A 13,246-nucleotide genomic window follows, 5' to 3' on the forward strand; every position below is an offset into this window, starting at 1 on the left:
AATATTAGGCTGTACTTACTGAACTGTTGGGTAGATTATAGATTCCACAGCTCATGTGAATAAAAATCTTTATACTGCAAATTTACTGGCCATGTAATAGTAACTCTATACATGTCATTGCATATTTTGTTCTGTATTTACTTCACATGTAGATTTTCATTACAATAATTAGCTACTCTTATTGATCTACTGGTTCCCTTTATTAAAACAAATTCATAGATCTAAGCTCAGAGGCTTAGATCTTTACACTTGATACCATAAGGGTTATTATCCTGATTTAGATGTATGCATGCGAACATGTGGATTTCCACACACTCATGCTGATGTTTGGTATTGTCAATGTTCTTAATCCTTGTCTCTAAGCAACCACACCCAGTCTCATGAGCTCTAATCCCACCCAGTGCTCTTTCCCAGAGGTGTGCCTCCAGCTCCTGGATGGCAGACAGCTGGGGGACTTGGCTCTGCAGGCCCACCTGTCTACCTGACAGCTTGGCTTGGATCTCCAGGGAAGATTCTAAAGGCAGCATGCCTTATACTAAAGTCATCAGTCTCCCCCTCTCTCACCCCCCCATCCACTTGGAAGTTGCTCTTCACAGTTAATGGCTGCTCCATCCTTCTGTGTGCCCACGGCGAAGACCTCAGCACTGACTTCAAGCTTAGCAGCCTCAGCTGTCACACCCAAGCCACCGTCTCTACACAACAGGCTGTCGGTCCTATGTCTAGATGCCCATTTCCACAGGGAAAACAGAAAATAGTAGTTTGTAAAATAACATCATTCTGTGCCAAAATACTCTCCCAAACTATCTGTGCTAGTCAGCTTCCCATCACGTAGCAAGATCTACCCAAGTCAATCAACCTTAAAAATAAAAGGTCCCACTAGTGTTGGGGTTCTAGTGCACGGTCAGTTGGCTCTGTTACCATGGAACTTATAGTGAGGCAGCAGGGGTAGACTATGTGGGCAGAATAAAACTCTTGTCCTTATTTCCAGGAAGAGAGAAAGGGGGCAGAGAAAGATTGCTGAAGAAGGAGGGACAGAGAGAGAGGGAGACGGAAGCAAGGACCCATGGAGGGCTGGAGGAAGGGAGAAAGAGGTCAGGGGAAGGGGTGGGGAGACAGAGAGAGAGAGAGAGACAGAGAGACAGAGAGACAGAGACACAGACAGAGACACAGACAGAGACACAGACAGATAGAGAGAGAGACAGAGAGAGACAGAGACACAGACAGATAGAGAGAGAGACAGAGAGAGAGAGAGAGACAGACAGAGACAGAGACACAGACAGATAGAGACAGAGACAGAGACAGAGAGAGAGACAGACAGACAGAGAGACAGAGAGGATCCTACAATCCTCATATACAAACCCAGATTACCTAAACACCTCCTGCTAGGTCCCAGCTCTTAAAGGTTCCACTACCTTGGGACCTACGCCTTCAACCTGTGGTTGTTACTTAGAGAAAAAGGCTGTGTTCTTACAGCAGACCACGTGGCCCCTGGTGATGGCCTGAAGCTTCCCGGCCTGCTGCTCTCTCCTATCTGCTCTCCTCCCTCTGTAACCAGCCACATGGGATATGCAAAGTGCTCTCTTACCCAGGGTGCCAAGAGAGTTCCCTGCAGTACTGCTCCCCTGCCGTGCAGTTTAAGTGGCCAGCCATCCCCTGCTATACTCGCTGTCCCCCTTGCCGGCTTTCTTTTATTCCATAGTGCTTATTATTTAATATATTATTCACTTTACTTATTCATCCTGTTTGTGCTTCTCTTGACCCGATATGACAGAAATGTCGCCCCCCCTCCCCGCAGAGCTTTTGTTGTATTTTTCTGCCCTTTCTTCCAATGCTTGTCATATAAAGGGCATTTGACCAATGTTTGTTAAAGAAATGACTGAGTGGATCTGATAGGTGCAAAATTAAATCTCCCTTTTATTTGCATTTTTAATTACTAGTGGGTGGAATTTTAATTATCTTGGCAGGATCTGAAGAATAAATTCACAAAACATAAAGAAAAAGTTGATAGGGCTGATTAAACTTCTACTCAGGAAAAAAAAAGTTTGTCACCAGTAAGAAATAAGAAATCTACTTGTAACATGTATTTTTTGGGGGGTGGGAGGGGGCAAGTTAACAGTCCTAATACATAAAGATTGCTTGCAAACCAATAGAAAAGATCAGTGCTGTGCTGGGAAATCGAAGAAGACCTGGCCAAACCCCGAGCAGGAATGACATCAGAAGAGGCGTCAGAAGAAGACTGTGTAGCACTATTTCACCTTTTCTTGAGCATGACTTTTTAAAATCAGTGAGCATTTTTATCTCTTCCTGCTTTCCATTTCATCTCTCTTGAATTTAATTTCCAAGAAACTTTCTTATTTTCTGAAACATCCCCAGTGTATTTCCAGCTGTTTTTCCTTCATCCTGTCCCCCTCAGCGGCACAATTGCTCCTCCCACCTACCCTCCAGAGCTCTCTACTATCATGAGCAAAACTCTCCAGAGAGATAAGGCTGGGTTTGATTCTCCCTGTCACTATTAGAGAGGATTGCAATCTGAGGCCGACGCCGACGCCACGCTTATATATTTAGTAGCAGTCCTATTACAAATATTTGGAACCACACAGAATGTGCAGATTTGCTGTTTCAACAACGATAAAGACCCATTTGACTTGCATAGCATCTAATGAGCAGACGTGCCAGGAATGCTGATTGACAGTGTTTGGTGGCAGAGTTTCCCAAGCTTGTTTTGCAGAAAGTTTGTAAACTCGTGCTCTGAAATTATTTTCCTTTTGTGCTTGCCAAGGGCAGAGGCACTCAGCTCCTTCAGAAGTGAGCATTGAGTCTCATCCAGAACTATGTTTCTGTGAAGACAAGGAGAGATGAAACGGGAGCAGACCATTAGCCAGGAAACACAGAGTGGAAATAAGCAGAAAGAGCAAGGCGACTGAAGCCAAAGATGTATTTGAGGCCCCAGTAATGAGAAAGTCCTTTGGCAGGCACATATTCTCAGACTGGATCCTCCAACATTCCTAGAAGATGAGTCAGATGGGCAAAATAACGTGGCCCACTCCCTGATATATCCACATCTGGTGAATCTATTATCCTGTGTGGCAAAAAGGGACTTTGCAGATGTGATTACATTCAACATCATCAGATGGGAGAGATTATCTCGGATTATCCTGAACCCAACACAGTGTAATTACAATGGATCTAGTGAATGGAAGAGGGAGAGCCAGGATCTGAAGAACCAAGGACCAATGATGATGCCATTGCTGGCTGGGACTCCAGACCATGTTGGCTTCTAGAAGATGAAGCTAGAAAGACAAGGGTGTGGATTATGGTGAGCCTTTTAGTCCCCTGAAAAGGGACACAGCCCTGCCACCATCTTGGTTTTAGCTCTCAAAAAGGAGTTCAGGCTTCTGACCCCCATAAACACAAGGCCATGAATTGGAGCTGTCTTTTAGCTGTTCCGTTCATGGCAGGTTGTATATCGGGAAGAGAACATTGGTACAAGAATGTGTTAGCTCACTGCTGTTGCTCATGTCACTCGAGGGCTTGGACTCTCTGAAGTGTAGGGTGAATGGGAACTGGCACCTCCCATGTGCTCTTGGAATGCCTACACTGCCAGGGCTTGGGAGTCTCAGATCTGCTTGCCCAGCAGAAACACTGGGCAGAAACTCAAAAAAGTCACAGCCACGCAGCCCACCCCACACTTCCTACAGCCCGTGGCCCAGAATTGAGGGCTGTGTTCTGGATATTTTTTCTTAGGTTCCAGAGGTGACAATGACATTAGGAAACGAGGTCCCTTGAAGGTGGTTGTGAATGCTGGTACCCAAGCTGTCCTATGCACAGATGAGCCTTGCAGTTATGGTGGGAATCTGTCCGGTTGTCCCGTCCCCCTCAGAACCCCATGTTTGTTATAGGGCAGCTTGGATGAACTGGTGAAGGCACGGCGAATAGAAACAAGTCCAGGGCACACCCCAAGAGGAGTTGCCTTCAAGAGGCCTGGTCTCTGTTGCCACTGGCGGCGTCAAGGGCTGGGTTTGTTTTTCACCATGGCAGTCTCTGCTCTGTGTGGTTCCTTCTTTCCCTCTGTCTGTTCACCTTTTCCCTTTCAAAGGGGAAGTCACAAACAGAAAGAGTGCATGTTGGAAAATATTATTTTGAAGGAGAATCTCAATTACTGTTATTCTGAAGGAAGTTGGAACTTCCCTTGGGACTGTCACCAGTTAGTCACAGCCCAGGACAGAGGTGACATATGACCAGGACAGGGACCTAGTGACTAAATTTAATGCTACATACGCTGATGCTGAGCTCAGATGTGCAAGAGGGTGCTCCAGCTGTTGGCAGCTGCCCTGTAGCTTCGGGAAGCCTCTCCTCCCCCACACAGAGAAGTCCCATTTCCTCAGGGAAATACAAACACGCAATGAACAGGGCTGTAGCAGGGAGAGCGGGGTGAGGTTTGGGTCATGGCTATTTATAGTACTTGGTAGAGGCCAAACAGGAGTAATAGGATTACAAAATTGACCCGGTCAGTAGATACAATTAAGAAAATTTGGAAGCCATGCAAACTTTAGACTTTCTTTGGGTTCAGGAAAAGGGCTGCCCAAAAGCCATCTCCTAGGTACACAAGCCATTTTTCATCACCCTGTAGCTTCTCTGTCCTGATACAGCACTCAATCCCTGTACATATCTTTGAAGAGTGAGGAAGATGGGAGGATTGAAAAGGTCTGGAGTTTTTGTTTTTGGAAGCTCCCCAGACACATTACTCATCAAGGTAGATAAATGTGTCTTTAACATTTTCTTCTTTGAAGAAAACATTTTTTTTAATTTGCAGGAGAGACGGGCACATTTGTTGGTTGATGGCTCAGTTGCCATGGAAACACAGGAATTAAATATGAAAAAATGTTTTAATACATTAATTCTTTAGATCTCTTCACCCTACCTGCCTTTTCCTTTCAGGTGTGACAAACCAGAATGAGAAGCAGCCTTGGCCCTGGTGGCTCTTTGAACCAGCACCATCACTGGAGGCATTCCAGAACATTCCTTTTTCTCCTTCTGTTTTATAGATTGAGTGGATATGCATTTTATGTTTAATTTCTCTTCAGGGTCTAGAGACAGAACCGAGGGTCTTCTGTGTGCTAGGTAAACGCTCTATCTAGCTCAGCTCCAGCCTCATCCTAGCTGAACACTTTAAATTTGTGCTTTCGATGTGAATAGATTGCCTTGGGTGCATATGGGAAACCCGCAGGTTCTTAGTCGGCTTTGCAAAGCACAGCATGGCTGATGGGAGTTAACTAGACAGATGTAAAAGGAGGGGTCATTTCCTGTGGCTTTAGTGACCAGACTATAGTCAGTATGTTAGCTTATTTTGGTAACTATAACCAGGTACCCTAGACCATGTAATTTATAATCAAGAGGAATTTGCCTGTTATAGCTCTGGAGCTCTGAAACCCAAGGTCAAGGAGTTGGCATATTTGGTGTCTGCAAAGGGACTTTCCTCATGACCAATATTCCTTGTATTCACACATGGCAAAAGGGACAAGGGAGTTCTTTTGGGATGTTTTCACAAGGGATCTATTCTCATTCATGAACTAGTCACCTCCCAAAGGCCCTGCCTCATACTACTATGATCCCAAAGGCAAATTCCAATATCTGAATCTTGTAGGGTGTGAGGGTTACTTTTTATCAAGTTGACACAGACTAGAGTCATTTGGGAAGGGAAAAGCGGTGGTTGAGGACTTGTCTTTGTCAGATTTGCCTATGGTGAAGTCTGTGGGGGCATTTTCTTGATTGATGATTGATATGGGAAGGCACAGCCCACCATATGTCACCACCCTTGGGCTGGTGGTCCTGGGCTGTGTAGGAAAGCAGGATGAGCAAGCCATGAAGAGCAAGCCAGTGAGCAGCATTCCTTTGTGGTCTCTGTTTCAGACCCTGCCTCCAAGTTCATGCTTTGAGTTCCTGCCCTGACTTTCCTGGTTATGATGTGAAAGTGTAAACCAGATTAGTCCTTTCCTCCTCAAGTTGGTTTTAGTCAGTGTTTTCTCACAAAAACAGAGACATAGGGGTGCCAGTTCTGAAAACATGGCGGTTGAGATTTGCAAATAAATGCTTCATTCAACCAGCGAGATTAACTCCACTCTCTTTTCTTGTGGGTGTGATGTGTGCAAGCTGGGTAAGTGGTAAGCTATTTAAAAGCCTGGCTACAATAACATCAACTTCATGATTTGTGCCCACGAATTGCACTGAATATACTGTGACTAGGATTCCGATTGATTGGTGAGAGGATGGAGTTTTTAGTTTGAGCATAGGCTTTGTAGTCAGGTAAAGTTGGGTTTAGACTTTTTGTTCTGTGTCTAACTAGTAAATTAATCCAGAATAGGTATCTTTGAGCCTTGATGCCATTATCTGAAAAGTGGGCATGACATTCCTACGTTCCAGTCATCTGTGAAGGTTTAATAAAATGATATTGTATATTTAACATGCTTAGCCCTGTTGGACTTGGCAAGTGCTTGGTTTAGTGTTGTTGCTACGACTATAATCAATGATGGCTCTCTTGCAATGTGTCAGTCACCTCCTAATTCTTTTAATGGAAGAGAGGACACTTCTGTCACTAAAGCAAGATCTCTAGGGCTCCTATACTCCTCCCAGATGTCCAGATTCCTGCCCTCTTTGTTTGCAGTTCTGTTTGAGGCTAGTGAAACCCCTCATACATTTCACTTTATGCCGTGTAAATTTGAGAACAGTTCACAGAATTTTGTAACTAAACGCTGTACTTCCCATTTTATTTATTGAGCACATATTTATTTTCTTGAATACTATGTGCTAGTCCTGGGACAGGTGCTGGGAGATACAACAATGAATCAGGCAGAAATAGCTTCTGCTGTCACATGTGATTACTATAATTTGAAAATACAAACAAACAAAAAACAAAAGCAAGCTAATAGGTACATATAAGACTATCAACTTAGTGCTGTGCTAGAGGCACACGTTAGAGGGACTTCTTGCTGGGGTCCAGTTGAACCAGTTGGATGTGGTCTGCCTGTAGTGGTTGGATCATTCTTGGTGCCATCTCAGAACTAGAGGTCTGCCTGAGCCTCTTCTCATTGTCTTGGTGTTGCCCTGAGGTGCAAGGATTTGCCTGTCATTTATTTATCTGTTTGCTTGTTTACCAAATGCCAGCCATTCCTCAGTCCCAATGCTGGTCTCTGGGAGAACTATGAAGAAGGGCAGGGAGCTGTGAGATCCACTGGCAAGTCCATCCGAGCTTAGGTCTGGAGGAGAGAACGGTGGAGTGTTTGGGGCAGAGGAAGGAACGTCAGGGTTGGAAAGGTTTTGCAGTGTTGGGGGACGGTCAGCAAAGCTTTGGGCATAGTAGGAGCCTAGTCTTGGAAATGGCTTGGAGCACTGGTGTATCCTTGGCTGGAGAAGAGCAGATTTAGCCTGCCTCGCTCTCCCCATGCTCAGTGTTTCTCTGGTTTGCAATGTGAATGGAGTTAGGCAAAGTTTGCTTCAAGAGGGCAGGGCTACTCCTTGTTGTAGATGCTTTGATTGTCCACTTACCCTTCAGGAGGGAAGGACTTCTCCAGCTACCCAGAGAACTTCTGAATTGCATCAGCTCAAGAGCAAGCAGCCTTGCCCACTCTGCAGGGAGACCATCCAATGACTCCTCACTGGATACGCACAAAGGTCCAGTACTTCACACCACCTCGGGACAATTCTGGATGGCACAAGATCCAGTTCCTGAACTCGTTGGTGGCTGGCTGGGACTTGGTTAGCCCTGCCTTGCTTCCCCTATTCCTTCCTCCCTGTATTCGTTGGCAATCCTAAACTCATTCCTTAATAGATATCCATCCCAAAGTTTGCTTCCATCGGAACCCACTGGGGGAGTCTTAAAGTTTAGCCCCTTCCTCGCCAAAGCCCAGAGAGCTGTCAGTCAGTAACAACACGGTGATCTCCAGAAAAGCAAGACCAGGATTTTTCAATGAGAAGAAATATGGCTCAGACAAAGGCATAGAGAACGAAGGGTCTTAGGAACCTGCCCTTTCAGAATGTGGTTTAAAGGAGACGAAGCCCCAGACCACTGGATTCGGGTCGGAGTCACAAGACACTCTTGTGGAAATGGATTTGTGGATGAGCTGCCCTCAGGAGCCGTTAACCCACATCTCACATTCCGATCTCACGTTCAACACTGCCCTTCAGGTCCCATGCTGACCTCAGAGAAAATCAGCCTTGGGAAACACTGAGGCGGACAGTGTTCTGCTATGGACCATTTGGCAGACCTAATTTTCACGGGAGAGGAATACCATGGGACTGTGGGTTTGTCCACCACTGTTTCTTTCTCTCCTGTCTCTGAGATGGAGTTGGGTTCACTCTGAAACTATAAGAAATGAGATCTCTGGCCCAAAGGACTGGTGCTCTTTGAAGACAGGATGCTGAACTATCTGGAGGAACACACTCACATCCTTGCACTCTGAACAGGCAATTCTTTCATTTTAGAACCCTGCAGCCAGATTTCTTGAATGTTTGGACAGATCCATCTTTTACATCATAGGCTCAGAAGGCACCTAGCTGGCTTTTTTTTATTAAACTCATAAATTAAGGTGTTTAAAGCATAGTTAATGTTCAGGAGACATGGTTGTCATGATCTAATGGGTCTCTCTCTCTCTCTCTCTCTCTCTTAGAAGTATCAGCATAAAGCAAGCAACATATCAGATGGATAACGGGAGAGGGGTTCAAAATCTGGAAGTTAACCAGTGTCAGCTGTGTGACTTGGGGGCCCCTTACTTCTCTTACCAGCTCATCAGATAGTTGTAAATTATGATGTAAAGTGCTCACAACAATGCTAGGTACATAGGACATACCTAATAAGGGAATGCTTATAACTGAAGAAAAAAGGGCGTGGCAATAGCTGGCTTGGTAGCCATTTCTACCACACCCTAAGATCTTTGCATCATGTGTCTTATATGTTTTTTAAGTGTTAAAAAATAAAATCTATATGCTCCCATGTGGCTAGATTTTCAGTTTCTCCTGTTACAATGATGTTATAAAGGCAGGTCGGACTTAAGGAACAGCACATTAGCGTCTATGAGATTCGTCACTCAGCAGCTGGGGGAACTCGCTGGTGAATGTGGGAGAGAGATATGATTTTAGCACGTCATACTGCCTTCCCTTGCCATCTTCCTCCCTGGCTGTGTTTTTTAAAAGCAATGCAGTTAATTTTCATGAGTGTTTTAAGCCCGAATTAGATATCATATTATAAATATCTCAGAAGTTGAGGAGGACCTTGTTAACAAAAGCAGATTACTAACCTCCTATGAATCAGGATCAGACCCACAGAATCCAAACTTAGATACCCATAAAATCCACCCGGGTCTGTTTCCGTAGGATTAAAGCATGGCTGGCGTTTTAAGCCGCCTGCAGATCTGTGGCCGTGGCATCTAATTGCAGCCGGCTTTAAACCTTGAGCAGGTCAATGGAAGCATGATGATCTCAGGATAATTTGTCTTTTATGTATTTCTATGGCATGATATATAATCCCTCACTGGAAAGGGTCCTTGTGGGTGTCAGCCTCTGCTCCTGCCTGTAATAGAATAAAGAAGTGGCAAATAGGTGATCCTTTATATAAACCTCTTTTTTTCCCTTGCATAATGTGGGCCAGGGGATGGGCCAACTTTTGTTAAAGCAGGAACAAGGACATTCAGCACAGAAGCTATTCTGAATTTGCTTCAACGGTGTTATGTACATGCTTCCGAAATCTTCCCTTGGTGTAGTGACAGTCTTGATAACCAGAGAGCTCTGTTCCTCCTTGCCTCTAAAAGATCCTACTTTCTCTGCTCCCCTTGAGCTAACTGGGTGTGGTAAAGAGCTTTGAAGAGGTAATTGTGTGCTGTGGAGACACAGGAGCTGGAGAGGATGGAGAACTGGTTTTGTCTGTGTCTGACTCTGATTATCAGCATTCACCAGGGGCTTATGGGAAAACATACAGTGGACTATAGAGCAAAACCTTTCACTTAACATTTCAGGCATGCCTATGGAATGGATGGATAGATAGCTCAGTTGGTAAAGTCTAATCGCATCTAGTATAGCATATGCAACATAGGACCCAAGTAAATGCCCAAACCTACGTAAAATAAATAAATAAATAAAGCTGGGTGTGGTGTAGTCCCAACTTCAGTGCCAGGGAGGCAGAGACAGGTTCATCCCTGGGACTCCTGAGTCAGCCAGCATAGCTTAATCATGTGCTCCATGCCAGCAAGACCAACTAGAAAATGGCGGAAGACTCTTGAAACCCAAGGCTGTTCTCTGTCCTCCACTTACACAAGCACATGTGTGGGTATGCACACATACAGTCACACACACATGCAGAGTCATACACACACAGAATCACACACACAGTCAGACATAGAGTCACACACATGCACACACAAAATCACACACAGAGTCAGACATACAGAGTCACACACAAGTCACACATACAGTCAGACACACAGAATTACACAGAGTCATGCACACTGATTCTCTCTCTCTCTCTCACACACACACACACAGTCACACACACATGCACACTCAGAGTCACACATACAGAGTCATGCACACAGAGTCTCTCTCTCTCCCACTCTCTCTCTCTCACACACACAGAGTTACACACATGCACACTCAGAGTCACACATATAGAGTCATGCACACAGATTCTCTCTCTCTCTCACACACACACACACACACACATACACACACACACGTGCTCTCACATGCACTGCTTTCCTCTGAACTGGAAAGTTCTTATCTCTGCAGCCCTGCCTTTTTCTAGCTCCTTGTAGGTGGGAAATACTGAAGGTCTGGGGTGCTACAAATAGAACAGGAAGGAATGTATTGGTCTGGTTCCCCCAGGCCTGGTGCAGCACAGGGAAGCAGCTCTTCTAGAGTCAGGCATTTCTTCCAGCTTCTGCTCAGCACCCATAGCAGGATCCCTGTAGGGTGGTCTGCGGCAGCATCAGCGAGTGGCAGGACCAAACAGGCTGAGTCTGGGCTCTGCAGCCTGTATATCCAGCTCCCTCTTCTCTGGAGGCAAAAGGCACGCTCTTTTTGGACCTTGCTGGTTTGATTCCATTAGATTGCTTTTTCTCTCTCAAGGTTGTGCTGTTCACAAATTCCTCCCCACCTTCCCTTCCCTCCCCATCTCCTTTCTTCTTTGCAGCTTCATTTTCTTTCTGCATAAGGAAACAAATAGCTTCCATGAATATGAGCTATCGGATAAGTCAACCTGAGGGCCCACAGAAAATGGCAGCAGTGGCAAAGCACGTAACACGCAACCTCAAGGAGAGGGTAGACAACTTCTTTGGATGAAGTGGAAGCAGGGATACCTAAGGGTGTTAGAGCCCAGGGGGTTTGAGTTCCTAGCTACGTAGCTGCATTGCCTTGGGGGAACCATTGCACCTCTCAGGGAGGCCTAGGTTTCTCATCTGTAAAATGGAATCACTGCGTTTGGCTCCGATTGTCATCATGGCAATTGCAGTTAATTAATTAGACAGGTAATTGGATCGAATGTGACTGTAGGGTCGAACTCTGTGGTAGATGCTGGGATGAAATAGACTTGATTCCTTGCAGTGACAAAGGAGTTTATGTATCACAAGGCATGAAGGCTGCAATCTGAATAAGGAGGTCTATGGTTTTCACTGAGGGGCCAGAGAAGGGTCCCTGAGAATTGTGTACTTTTGCCATAGCTCTGGGCCCAGGGTGAAGCAAGCTCTCTTGGTTTTTCTCATTCCAGGGGCACTTTGCCTACACTGAGTAGGCTGTGAGTAGAAAGCATAGGCCTCTGATGGGGGAAGTCCTTCTGTGTATATGTTTGTCTGATTGGTTGATAAATAAAACACTGCCGGCCAATAGGGAAGCAAAATAGGTGGGACTAGGAGTCGAGGAGGATTCTGGGAAATGTCGTCAAGAGAGGGGAGTCTCCATGTGATCCTGGGAAGAGAGGACACATGAGGCTGTGTCCTCAGTAAGATAAGACCTTATAAATATATATTTATAAAAATATATATTAGGATTTATGGGTTAATAATTAAGTCAGAGCTAGTCAATAAGAAACCATAGCAAATGGCCATCAGCTTCATAATTAATATAGTGTCTCATGTGTTATTTGGGGGCCAAGACAGCGGCGGGACCCAATCTTTTTAATGCAGCAAGTTCACATTCAAGAATCAGGAGGAGGAATTTTCTTTGCAGCTTGCTGGTTCACCATGTGTCCTTGGCAGGGACACCCTCTCATTCCCCCTTGCTTCTGTCCATCACTGAGCAGGTGGCTAGGGGCTGGCCAAATACCTCAAGCCTTAGAGAGAGTGCAGCCACTGAGTGGAAATCTTAATAACATGGTGCCTGGGTTTGAATTCATAGAGTATTTTCTCTGAAGTGCTCTGAGAAACGGCAGTAATAGGGTTTGGCTTGATTTTCTTTCAATAACGGACGAAGAACAAAGCATTGATGGCATTTGCTGGAAGTTTCTGGGCTAGGGCCAGCCAGCAAACTCATCTCCTGGTCAGGTCTGAGGCACCAGGCCTTGTGCTTCTGGGGATGTTTGGATCTTCTCCTTATCATTTCCTCTCCATAACGTCCCCTCTTCAGTAAACCCTGAGCCAGGTTCCGTGAGGGCTTGTATAACATCCCCAGTGCAGGCTGTGGGCTGTGCTTGTTCCAGTTAGAGGATTGGGAAGCAAAATTCAAATGTGTTTTTGGCAGACATAGCATCTACTTCGAGAAATTAATTTCCTATCAGAAGGTCAGAAGTCAAGCATTTTAAAAAGACTCATCTTGGACTCAGGCCATATGTAAGGGATAGAGTGAAAGGGCTCTTTTGGGAAAGTTTAGGGGTCCAGGATAGGAAAGAATGAATAGCCAAGCTGTCCTGTGGAATCTTCCTCAGAGTGTGAGTGCAGGATTAATTTCGGAGCTCTCGGCAGACATGAGAAATATGCCCAAACCAGTGGAGTTCACTTCCTGGCCTCCGGTGAAAGGCTGTCAGGCCAAGCAAAGGCTCCTGGGAAGATTATCATCATTTGCATTTAGTTAGGAGCTGACAAACTAATTGTCAAGCCCACTGTCAGGAAACTGACAACCCATTAGAGATGATTGCCAGCAATTCCTCTCTATTATTCGTAGGAGAGGGACACAGCCTTTGGAGCTTACTGCTACCAAGAAGTTAGAGGTCCATCAGTTTCTGCAGCTCAGAGTCACGGTTCCCGCTGCACCAGGCTGCCCTGTGTTGTGT

The sequence above is a fragment of the Mesocricetus auratus genome, unplaced genomic scaffold (genome assembly GCF_017639785.1).
Source record: "Mesocricetus auratus isolate SY011 unplaced genomic scaffold, BCM_Maur_2.0 Super-Scaffold_100011, whole genome shotgun sequence".
NCBI lineage: Eukaryota > Metazoa > Chordata > Mammalia > Rodentia > Cricetidae > Mesocricetus > Mesocricetus auratus.